General features: G+C 36.6%; 1 pseudogene; it reads left to right on the top strand.

The window, feature by feature from the left end:
- Positions 1 to 358: 358 nt before the first annotated feature.
- Positions 359 to 1,763, top strand: LOC118836903 (annotated as a pseudogene).
- Positions 1,764 to 12,823: the final 11,060 nt, after the last annotated feature.

The raw sequence follows: 12,823 nt of genomic DNA on the forward strand, positions 1-12,823 counted from the left end.
GAGTCTTTACTCCGAACAGTCACACGCTTGAATAAATCCACATCAAAATTTATATCCGGGTCTCGCTCGCTTTTTTCAGCACAACAGTTTCAAGAGATTAAGAAAAATAAAAGCATGAGCCCTCTTACTTCTTATTACAACCAAAAGCGAGGTAAACACATCACTGCCCCTTTAAGACAAATCAGCCCCAGTGGCTTGTGGGATGCCCATGGAAGATTCCAAATGTACACAACACTTGGCCACTGTAGAAGCATGTGCCAGTCAGGGATCGGTGGACACTCCTCTCAGGTCTTCCCTGGAAGCAGTGACACCATGTGATAACCCAGAAATGCCCCTCCCCACCATGGGGATCAAGTGACATGGCTTGGAAGAGCCAAAGAAAGTGACAAAGGAAGATTTGAGAAAGAAGGAGCTAGAATGCTGGGTAATGCCCCAGCTGAAGTAGATGAGGAAGAAAAAGATAGCAATCTTCATGGTATATAGATCCATCAAAAAGACCCACAGGAAAGCATCAGAGACCCCAAACTGAGAAACAAAAAAGAGCATAGTTCATCTGCAGAATGGCATAAAAAGGATGAAAAGAGCAAATATTGTGACTACCAGATATTGCAAAGAAGCACCAAATGAACATATCCAAATTTAGCTTATGTTTGACTATGATGATAGATGGAATGTCAGCAACTTAGAAGAACATATGAAGATTGTAAAAGAATATACTAAAGTTGATCTGGCTAAACATACACTGAACACTCAGAAGGTACAGGAAAAATTAGCCTCGGGAAAGTTAATGAATCAAATGAATTCCCCAAAACAACAGTGGGGAGAAGAACCAAATTATCAGAGGGAAAGAGACCATAACAGTGTTCAAGAAGACAAATATTTGTGAAATTTAGATCCCAATTCTGCCTACTAGGATCCAAAAACAAGAGCAATCAGAGATAATCCTTATACCAATGCAGGAAGGAGTCTTGATTAAGTACAGGAGACAATTTTGATACACTGGAGATACAATTTTAATTGCACAAACACAGTTGTTTGCCTGGGAGGCTTATGACAAAAAGTCTGAAGTGCATCTCCATGCAGATCCAACAAAACTGGAGTTGCTATATAAATTAATTAAAGTCAAGAAAGAAGATTTCAAAGAACAACAGAAAGAAAGCATCCTAGAAAAGTATGGAGGTCAAGAACACCTGGATGCACTCCCTCCTTCCCCTGCCCTCAGTTACTGTTAGCTCAAACAGAAGACTGAAATTTTACTCAAGACATCAAAGGATAAGAGCGAGCTTTTGCCTACTCTTAAATATGAGGAGGATGTCGAGATCAACAATTATACACATAACTGGGATTCCTATTGGAAAGAAGATAGATAGGAGTACAAGTACTGTCACTCCTTTGTCAAGTTTTTCTTGGAAGGAAATTGCTAATGAGGATGAATATATTCCTGGTGTTGCTGTAGGAGAAGAGCAAATGAGCAGACCAAAAACTCTGATGGAGCTTCACCAAAAGAAACAGAAAAAAGAAAAAAAAGGAAACATAGGAAGAGCAGTTTAGACAAGTGAAGGTGAAGAAAAAATATGAAAAACTGAAAAACACACTAAATGCTGAGCAGGCCTACCTCCTCTATTACAAGGAGATCATGCAGCAAGAGAAAAAGGCCCTACAATAGCATATATGAAGCCCAAGATCCTACTGAAGAGGAAATTGAGGCATATAGGATGAAACACCTGAGGCCAGATGATCCCGTGGCTTCTTTTCTTAGATAGCAATGACATGACTTGGAAAGAGATTCAGGACACCCAACTTGTATATATTCTTTCTATTCTCTTGGTAAACAGAGATGGAAAAATCCTCATTTGTTTTTCTTATTGTCCATCTTTTAAATAATTTTGTGGAACTATTTCATTAGGAAAATAGTGACACTGCGGCATAAAGGATAGCGGTGTGTATACAGTAATACGTACAGGTACATTTGGAAGAGAAAAACTTGTGACTCTGAAGGGTCATTGAATCGCAGGGTCACATGAAATAGTGTAATACAGTTCAAAAGGCATCAAATTTAGAGTCAAATAACATGGGTTGAAATTCCAGCTCTTCCACTTATCTGTAGGTCCTAAGACAATTCACTTAACTCTCTGGCAAATGAAGGTATTAGATTAAATGACCTCTCAAGTTTCTTCCAGTTCTAAATACACAATCCTAAATTTAAAAGAAAAAAGTTTGTTTATATTGCTTTCTCTTTAAAGAAAAAAAAGTACTTGTTTTTAAAATTATGGGATGGGAACATGAAACATAATTGCACAAAGTTACAGTATGTACTTCTGAAATTCATTATTGCTAGTTAAAGAGGAAGAGAAAGGATGGGGACTAAGCAAATAAAAAAGGGAAGGGAAAAGTGAGGGTGAGGAAGGGGAAAGGCAAGAGAAGACAAAGATAAGGCGCAGACATATTAAGACAAGGGGGGAAAGCAGGCAGGCAGAGCACAAATGCTTATAGTTGTGGAGTGGAATATAGTGAGAAGGAGAGGAGATTGAGTAGGTTCTTAGTATCAATTGCAGTAAAACCTTGTGAACCTCAACCTTCAGTTCATTTGTGCTATGGACCTACGAATAATTAATCATGTGTAATTCCTGTGATTAGCCACTGTTAAGACCTCAAGCACACCGAATGGAAAACTTGCACCCTGTGGTAAAATTATGGGAGAAAACAGACAAGTCACATGGGCTAGACTGGCATGGATGGATTACAATCTGCAGTACTGAAGGCTATATCTCTATCAACGAGATCTCAGATTAATTGGAGTACTTGACTCCAACTACGTCGGGACCCCTGATAGCCACTACAACCCACCCCTGGCTCTGTGGCCAAAGCAAGGCAACTTCACAAGCAACTCAATTTGAGGAGGAAGAAAATGAACATGCTAGGAGGGGTAAAATCTAAGTGGTCTATTCCTTGTCTTAGCCTTACTCAAAAGAATTAAATCACGTTGAAGATCCCTTCCACTTAAAAATCTTATGCTTCTATTCCACCAGCTGCAATGATGAGAAACTGAGTAGCATATGAAATGGGATGAGATTAGAGAGAGAACTGAAGTGGTCTAAGGAGCAAGAATAAAATCCTCAAACTGCTGACATTATAATTTCACACATTTCATAATGAACAACCAAGTAGTTGCCATAGTAGTAACCAGTGGCAACCAGCACCCATACTACTATGCTGAAACCCTTATTTGATGGAAACTATTGTGAAACAACCTGTAGTGTTTTGTGAACCTGTGGGATCAGATGCAGAGGAAAAGGAACAATCTGTGAAAAACAGGAAAAGCTTAGGGCACTGTCCCAAGTCTGTGGGCTGGCAATAATCCATCAAAATTTTTACCAGTCTGCAAAACTTTTATTAACAAAGGACCTTACTTATAAAAACTATAAAATCCTAAACTGCAGTGAAAAGAACATGAGTTGGATTCAGAGGACCTAGGTTTGACTCCTGATTAAGGTGCTTACTAGCTGGCTAGCCTTGGGCAATCTGCTTTCTGTAAAATAATGATGTAAGGAAAAATTACTTCTAAGCTTCCTTCTAGTTCTAAGTATTATGCCCCTAGACTTTTATTTCTCATCTTTCTCTTTTTGCTCCTCCTTATCCTTCCTTCTTCATTCTCCTCAGCTCCTGGTACCCTCTCCACTGAGTGCCTTCATGATGACAACTATGAAGAATGTAGTATAGACAATTTAGATATTTTTGTATGGTTTGAGCTAGGAAATTCACTTCTGGAATTGAAAAATTCATGCTAATATTATTAGAGCTATCCAAATACATTATGGATTAAATAGGCTTTTATTAGCTGGCTTGAGAATTTAACCAAGACTAAACACGTTGTTTCCATAAGAAATTATTTCCAAGTTTCAAACACCTGATTTTAAAAAGCAAACTTTTGGGAAACATTAATAAGTTGGGAGAGTTAATATTTCCTAATTCTCTCATACTTCATCTCCAATGATCCCTCTAATTTGTTTTTTAAAATAATGAAATGCCCATGCTACAGAAATAGTAAATTATGATAGCTAAGAATTAATTAACAGAATTTAAGATTGCAATAGAAATCTTACCAAATTAATCTAATACCCATGTAACCTAGGTCCTAGAACACCCAGGTTCTGAATTCATATAGACTAGATTCAATCTGAGAGGTTTCTAATATATCATTCTTTGGCTCATGCTCTCACCCAGGATACGACATGGGAAAATTAGAACATTCATATGCCTATATTTCTACAAATATGAGTAAAAGGGCCCTTAACTCCTATGCTGACAATCTGTATTAGATATACGACAGTCTTTGTGTTATCCCATAGGAATAATGGGAGGGAAACACAAGGAGCTCATGGGAGTCATAAACAGGTAACGATAACTCTTAGTTTCCACTTCCAAAAATCCTTCTATATTCAGCTTCTATCCTTTTCTTTCCTTCCCTGCATAGCCAAACTTCCTTAAAAGGTTTTCTAGAGCTAATGTCTCTACTACCTCACCAACTCTTAATTTATTACAATCTTGCTTCTGACCCTATCATTGTACAAAAACTCCTTTTGAAAGGGCACCGGTGACCTAATTGCCAAATCTAATGTCTTTTTTTTTCCATTCTCATCCTTCTTGGACCTCTCTTTTCAATATCTGATGTTAATTACCACCCACCCCTATTATGAGATACTTTCATCTCCCTAGATTTCCAAGATATGACACTTTGCTGGTCCTGCTACCTCTCTAACTTCTTTATCTCTGTTTTTGTCCTCTTCATGAACTCTGAAGGCAGGCACTACACATGGCTTTGTCTTTGACCTTCTTTTCTTTTTCCATATTATCTCCCTTTGATTATCTCCTTCACTCTCAAGGCTCACAAGTTTGTGTCTCTTGTTCCTAGTCTCTCTCCTCTTTATACCACTGCTGGAATAGTCTTTATAGTTATATATTGATTTGGTCCTTTCATTTCTCTATTCCAACACCTGCAATGGTTATTTACTAAGTAAAGTTCTAACCACTTTCTCTAGTATTCAAGGCAATTTGCTATTTGGGGTCATATTGCTGTTTCATCCTTATTTTGTATTTCTCCCTTCCAGTCACCCTAGACTCCAGCCAAACTATGCAGCTCAATTCCTCAAAAATACAGTTTTGTACTTTGCTCAGTATGCCTGGAATAAGCTCTCACCTCTTTGCCTATTCAGCTTCTATAAAACCCAGCTCAAATGCTGCTTCCTTTAGGAAATCTTCAATGATCTCTACATTATTAACACTTTGCCTTTCTAATTCACTGTAACTTATTACTATATTTTTATGTTTCTGTATGTCACCCCCCTCCTGAACTGTAAATTCTCTAAGTATTTGTTTTATCTAAACTTTTATATTAAACCTAGAGCCTAATGCCATAAGCACCTCATAAACGTTTGCTGAATTCAATGGAAAATCCTTGGAAAAATGGACAATTGGCTGGGACTTAGAAATCTTTTCTGTTGAAGAATACAAGTTTCTTGAGGGCAGAAACTATTTAATTTTGGGTTGGGTTTTTTTTTTCATCCCTAGCAAAGCATCTGGCACAGAGTCAGCGCTTAATAAAGACTTGTTAAATTGAATAGAATTCCTGTTATATGAATATTTTCACCTAACAGTTGGCATGGTGAGAGGGATAGGCCTGGATCTGTGATTTAATTAAAGAGAACTCCCAAATGAAGAAACTCCTATCAATACAGATCAGTACCTTAACTGTAACTTAAGAGTTACAGAGAGTTGCCTAGAATAGTAGCATTAAACTCAAATAAACAAATCCATACAGCTACGTATTAACTTATAAAACTACAAATTAACACTATGTTTCATTGTATTTTTATTTATTTTGTTATATTTCCCAATTACATCTTAATCTGGTTCAAGCTGTCAGGGACAACTTCTAGCTCATGGGCTACAACTTTAACAACTTTGGCTTACATCATGGAGAGGTCAAATATCTTACTGTCCAAGGTCACACAGCCAGTACTACCAAGAAGCAGCACTTGAATCTAGGTCTTCCTGAAGGCCAACTCTCTATCTACTATACCACTGTACATATTATAACATTATTTATCATAATAGATTTGATCTGTGTACCCTTTTAAATAAGTCCTTTGAGATACCATAAATAATTATGCAATAGAAGAGCTCAGTTCTACCTTTATACTTAACTGATAATGATGGTAATAGTTAGCATTTATATAGTACCTACTAAGAACCAGGAACTGTGCTAAGGGCTTCATAAATATTACATATATTCTACTTTAGGATCATAGGATCATGGATTTAAAGAAGGAAAAGATCCTTAAAAGTCACATCACCCCAACCTTCTCATTTTACATATGAGAAAATTGAGGCATAGAGAGGTTGAGACACGTAGCTATTAAATGACAATTGAGATTTTTGACCCAAGATATATTATTCCAAATCCAGTATTTTCCAACACATCAAACTGTCTCTGTCTGTCTAGATTAGGTATCAACTTTGTTGACTGCCTAGCTCTTTTCTTGTAAAAAAGCAACAGGTTGGCTGATATAATCAATATAAGTCTCTCATCCATAATTTGTATATTTCTACAACATCACGGAGTGAAGGTTGTTGTGAGATCATGGCAATGAGAAACTGTCTCCTATCTTCTGTAGAAAAGAGAAGAAAGAGTTGTCTCTCTTTTCTGGCACTATAGCACATGATATCCTTCCCCACAGAGCCCAAATGAAAAGTCTGACAGTTCATAGGTTTCCCTCTTGATTTTAAAAATGTTATCAAAATGTTATAGTCCCCGGTCCTGGAGTCTGAAGGACCTTAGTTCAAATCCACTTTCAGACACTTACTAGCTGTGTGACCCTGAGCAAGGCACTTAAACCCAATTCCATCAAAAAAAATACTATGGCTCAGAAATTAAGAAATTGGATCAATGTCATCTTCTTATGTGTTATAGTTGTAGTATTAACAACACTGATGATAACATATATATAGCCATTTCTGGTTCCACACATGTTATATCATTAAGTACAGTATATTATATAATTTATATTTATATGAATTCTCATTTAATAATATTAACAACTGACTTCGAGGCAGCTGGGTGGCACAGTGGATAGAGCATTGAGTCTGGAGTTATTGTGTTTAATTCAAATCCATCCTCAGACACTTAATAGCTGTGTGACCATAGGTAAGAAACTTAACCTGTATCTGCCTCATTTTCTTCATCTGTAAAATGGGATTAATATAATAGCATTTCCATGGCAGCATTGTTCATTCATTTATTTACCTCCCATGTTCATGTATTTCAAAGAATTTTTCATTGAATTCAACAAACATTTAAGTGCCTATAAGGCTAGGCTCTGGGTGTAATTTGAAGTTTAGATAGGACAAAGACTTAAGAGAATTTACAGTTCAGGAGGGAGAAGGCATATGCAGAAATACATAATATGCAGTAATAAGTAATAGTGAATTAGAGAGGCACGTAAAAGTGCTATGTGAAATCAGAGGCAGAAAGGTGTTAATGACAGGGGATCATAGGAAATTTCATGAAGAAAGTAGCATTTGAGTTGGGCTTTATAGAAGTTCAATAGGCAAAGAGGTAAGAGCTCATTCTAGGCATAGTGAGTAAAGTATGAAAGTAGGAAAACAAAATATCTTTTCAAGGAATAGAGAAAATTTTACAGTTTGATTGGGGCCTAGGGTGACTGGGAGAAAAATGAAATAAAGATGAAATAGCAGGGTGGCCCCAGAGAGTAGATTGCCTTGAATGCCAGGCAAACTGATTAGACCCTTACTTAATCAGCAATAAATAACCATTGCAGATTTTGGAGCAGAAAAATGACAGAAAAAGTTCAATGAATAAAAAAAGATTATTCTGACAAAGGATAACATGAAATAATATTAATTCTTTTTTTGTTTTTTTTTAGGGGGAGGGGAGAAGGCCAGGCAACTGGGGTTAAGTGACTTGCCCAAAGTCACACAGCTAGTGTGTGTCAAGTGTCTGAGGTCGGATTTGAACTCAGGTCCTTCTGACTCCAAGGCCGATGCTCTACTTACTGCACCACCTAGCTGCCACAATATTAATTCTTAATGTTAGTGCTTTCCCTCTATTATTTCCTACTTATCTTCTATATAGCTTGCTTTGTATATATGTGTTTGCATGTTGTCTCTCTCATTAGATTGTAAGTTCCTTGAGGATAGGAACCATTTTGTCCCTTTTTTCTTATCCCTAGTGCTTAGCACAGTGCCTGGTTTACAGTAGGTGCTTAATAAATGATTATTGATTGATTATTGATTAAGTGCTTTGTAAACCTTAAAGCACTATTACATAAGTGCTATTATTATTATTAAGATGTAGATTGAAGATCTTTAAATTAGATAGCTGTCTTAAGATTTGCAAAGTGCTTTAGATACCTTATCTCATTTGATCTTCATAATCATCCTATTAGTTGGGTAATAATCTTATTATTACCATTTTATAGATGAAGAAACTGAGATTCAGTAGGGGGTAATAACTTGCTCAAATTCCCAATGTAGGTAGTGATGGTGACTGAACTTGTCAGGTCTTCTGACGCCAAGGCTAGTGATGTTACCATTATGCCACACTGTCTTTCATTAAAAGAGATACTGCTTCTTAAATGTCTAAAATACAGAATCATTTTAGTGCCTTAGTGGAAGGTCTGGAACTCTCTATAGACTACTCCTACCATTTAGACAACTCTTTATTAATATAAAATCTATTTTTAATATAACACATTATGAATTCTTCTATATGTATTCATTCCCCCAACACAGTGTTGTCATTCTCTTTGCTATAGCAACTTGAAAACTAATGAACAGAGAATAAAAGATCCCTTTCATGAATTCTATTTTAGTTAAAATAGCTATGCCCTCTCTTAATTATTTACCATTGGCAGGACCTAGAACAAAGAAATTAGTGAATTAAGGAGACATCTTAAAATTAATGCAATTCTACTAAAGAACATTCAGGAGTGATGGTAAAATACATTGTCTCAACCATACATAGATTTATACTCCAGTCCTACCTCCAAATGATGCCCCAACAATCTTTGGATGATACCCATCAAAGTATATTCTCACTAACTTCAAAAGCTTATCTTTAGTTGAAAATAAAGTTTATACTATATAAAAGAACATTCCCTATATTGTTCCTGAGGATGCTTGCTTTGATTAGGATATATGTTCTACCAACTAATCATCTCTTTCTGTGTCCTTTCATTTGTAATTCATATAGCACCTGAAATGTATTTCCAAGGCAAATTTCCCAGCATTTCAAAAAATTCACCATTGTAATTCCATTGTGGTAGTAAAAAAAGAGTCATTCCCTAAGTTGAATCTTGTATCTCATTTGGATACCCAAAGAATTTTATTTTAAAGTATTAATTGTGTCAAGAGTTGTCATGGAATACCTTACTTAAATAAGAATGAATTGCCATATCGATCTTTCAACAAGTACTTACCTATAAGTTACTGATTACGATGGTTGCCTGAGAAAGTAGTTATAAAATAACCACTTTCTAATATCATTTGAGAATCTGCTTTAAGAATTAGAATGATTTTATGTAAACTTATTTTATTTAAACTTAACACACATGGTTCAAACATCTAAGTTACTTATACCTAGGTTCATGTGTGATAAACTGTAGCAAATGAATGTTTGGGGGAATATTAGTTATTGCCACAATACTAGTTATTACCATTCTCACCTGATAACTCAGTGCACAACATTAGTATGCTAAAAGAACAGTTTAGGCTTATCATAGAATTATCAAGATCATGTCAATTAAAACCATTATCCATGATAAGCTACCTGTATCACCATTCCTATAGGACTTTGGGTTCATTTCATTAACACTGTAGAAAAACATTAAAGAAAAGTTTGGGTAAGCTGTGCTGATATTCACTTTTTAGTACCAAGGTCATGGAGTTTCATTTTATGCTACAAGGGCTACTGTGCCTTCTTTCTCTTTTGAGAGTTGGTAGTTAGTATCTTTAACTTTTGAAAAGTCAAGCAATTTCAAATCAAATCACCACTGAGGCATTCTTCCAGGTATTTAATTCTACTTCTTTTAAATAATGATGATTAAAAGAATTTCCTTACTAGGAGTCCATAAATTTTATGTTTTTTAAGTGGTAAAACAACTTCATCTTAGAGAAAGATCTTATAAAAATACTAAGGTATCACTTCAAAGTAGCTGTTCATCACCTGAACCTTCTCATCCTGTGTTGAGGAACAATGCTTGGGCTTATAGAATTATGGAAGTAGGGTTGTGTTTAGCATCACATTTAGACCTACAAACAACTATCAGTCTTGAAATAATAACATTAAATATGTTAATTGAGCATCTCAGGCAAAGGTCATTCTATATAAACAGGGAAATAAATAGAAAATATGAGGGAATATGTGCTGGGAACTGACTTGGAAAAATGAGATGCAAGTGGGAGCATAGATATATCCTTCTCAGTTCAATTACAGATTTTTTTTACAGACTCTTCCACAAAAACTGGCCCCTCCCTTCCAATCATTTTCCCCACAGACACAGGAAGTGATGATTTCAGATACACATGTAAGGTATGGTCCTACAGCTATATGTATATATGTACATTACAACTTCCTGGACCTGAGTCATCAGATTCTTTGATATTGCCCCACCCACAATGAAGCTGCTTATCCTGTAAGGAGTGCATAGGAATAGATTGAAGTTGTTTTGCTCTTCTGTAAAGCATATCAATATTACTGTAGTGCCTCTCAATTATCCAAACTACGGCTTCTCTGTGGCAAAAATAGAATGTTTCTTTTGTATGTTTCCCAAAAAGGGAGACCATAAACTAAATGTTTATATTAATGTTTGTGTTATATTTATACAACATAAAGTTGTTCCCCCCAAACCCAAAGAAAATTGAAATTATCACATTTTTCTGTAATCTTTAGCTGGAATATGAGAGAAAATCAAGGGGACTCTTTATAATATTTAGTTAACCAAAGGCCACTGCCAGCCTAGTACAAGTGGTCACATTGTTTCCTGCAATATGAAGAAGGGACTAGAGCCAAACATTTGGACAGCTGTGGGGTGGAGAATCAGAACTTCGTAATAGTGTTTCTCTTTGAGCCCTTCTTTTTGGCATTTGCAATAGACAATGCGTTAAATAACAAGTGTGTGACTATTCTTTGAGCTAAGAAAAAAATAACAGATGCACTGCCCTTTAAAAATGAAGATGATAAAACTGACACATTAGTAGGAAGTAGGCCATTTAAGCTGAGTGACTTTTCAAATAGTGATGATAGATTTGCCCTGACTCATACATAATCTCTCATTTGGTCCATCTTGTAACCAGCAATATATATTGCAAGATGGGTAACTGCAGTTAGACAAATTAATTATGGAAAAAAAGCAAAGGTACCACCCTTGGTCTTCTGGGGATTATGTTTTAATCAGTGACTCCTTCAATGCTTCCATAGATCTGGCATATGACACTCCCTTTCACAGTGCAGATCACATCAGGTTTGACTCTTTTCTTTGTCCCATTCCAGCATGAGAACAGTGTTTATGTTTGGGTGATTTCAAGGAATCCGGTTGAGCTGAAAGCTAGAATACATAGAGGGGAATAGTGGGCAATGAGGCTAGAACAGTACAGTGATTCAGATTAGGGGATTTTTTATGCTAGGTTGAAAAGCTCAGACTTTATTTGGTAGTCAGGAAGACATTAAAGTGTTTTTAGTACAACACTGATACACCCAGACTGTGTACAAGGTAGACTAGTCTAGTACCAGTAAAGAGAATGTATTTGATTCTATTGACCAGTCAGTCAACTAGCATTTATTAAGTGTCTATTTATTAAATGTCCATTTATTAAGTGCCAGATGGCTCAGGAGGAGAGAATAAGGCTGTTGACTTTGCATAGCCATGCCTCACTTAAATCCAATTCCTTACAAGTCATGACATCAATTTCCCAATGTCATGGTCCTCTTGAACAACAAAGAACAAACAACAACCCATGAGTAGCAGTAGCTGTCCTGCTGAGGATCCAACTGACTAGTTTCAGTTGGGTAATGCAGCTCCCTCCTTCTTTCTTCCCTTCCTCCTTCCCTTTCTTCCTTCTTCCTTTCCTTCCTCCCTCCTCTCCCTCTATCCACATAGGGAATCATGCCCTTACGTGCAGGTACTCTGCCCAAAGGAATATAAATTTTGATTGCTGAAACCTTGCAAGATATTTTTGGGTTTTACCAGCTAGATTTCTTTTTTAAGGAAAATGACTTAAACCTAAATCACTCTGCCTTTCACGGACTAGCCAATAATAGATCTCAGCCCAAGTCTACCTTGGTCATTGTTTGGGTTCTAATGGCTCAGAGTGAATGTAAATAGCAATCGTTTCTGTTTTGGCCAGAAACCCTGAGGGTCTTCCCTTCCCAGGTTGATTTTTTTTTACTAGGCAAAAGAGGCCATTTTGCCTCATTTCTTACCTAGTCTTAATCACTGAATGGGCATTGCCTCTTCTGAGACCTGGGAAAGACCTTAGCTTAAAAAGACCAAAGTCTCCCAGTGCATCCAGAGCCATCTTCAGTTGTCCTCATCTGTATCTTGCCATTGGACCCATATGGCTAAGGAGGAGAGAGTGAGGCTGGTGACTTTGCACAGCCCAGCCTTGCTTAAATCCAATTCACTTGCAAGTCACGACATCATCTTCCCAATGTCATGGTCCTCTTCAAGAATGAAGGACAAACAACAACAAGTGTCTACTATGTGTCAGGCACCTTACTAAGCTAGTGCCTTCCCTCTATTGATTA

This window comes from Trichosurus vulpecula, chromosome 2, assembly GCF_011100635.1.
Source record: "Trichosurus vulpecula isolate mTriVul1 chromosome 2, mTriVul1.pri, whole genome shotgun sequence".
Taxonomy (NCBI): Eukaryota; Metazoa; Chordata; class Mammalia; order Diprotodontia; family Phalangeridae; genus Trichosurus; species Trichosurus vulpecula.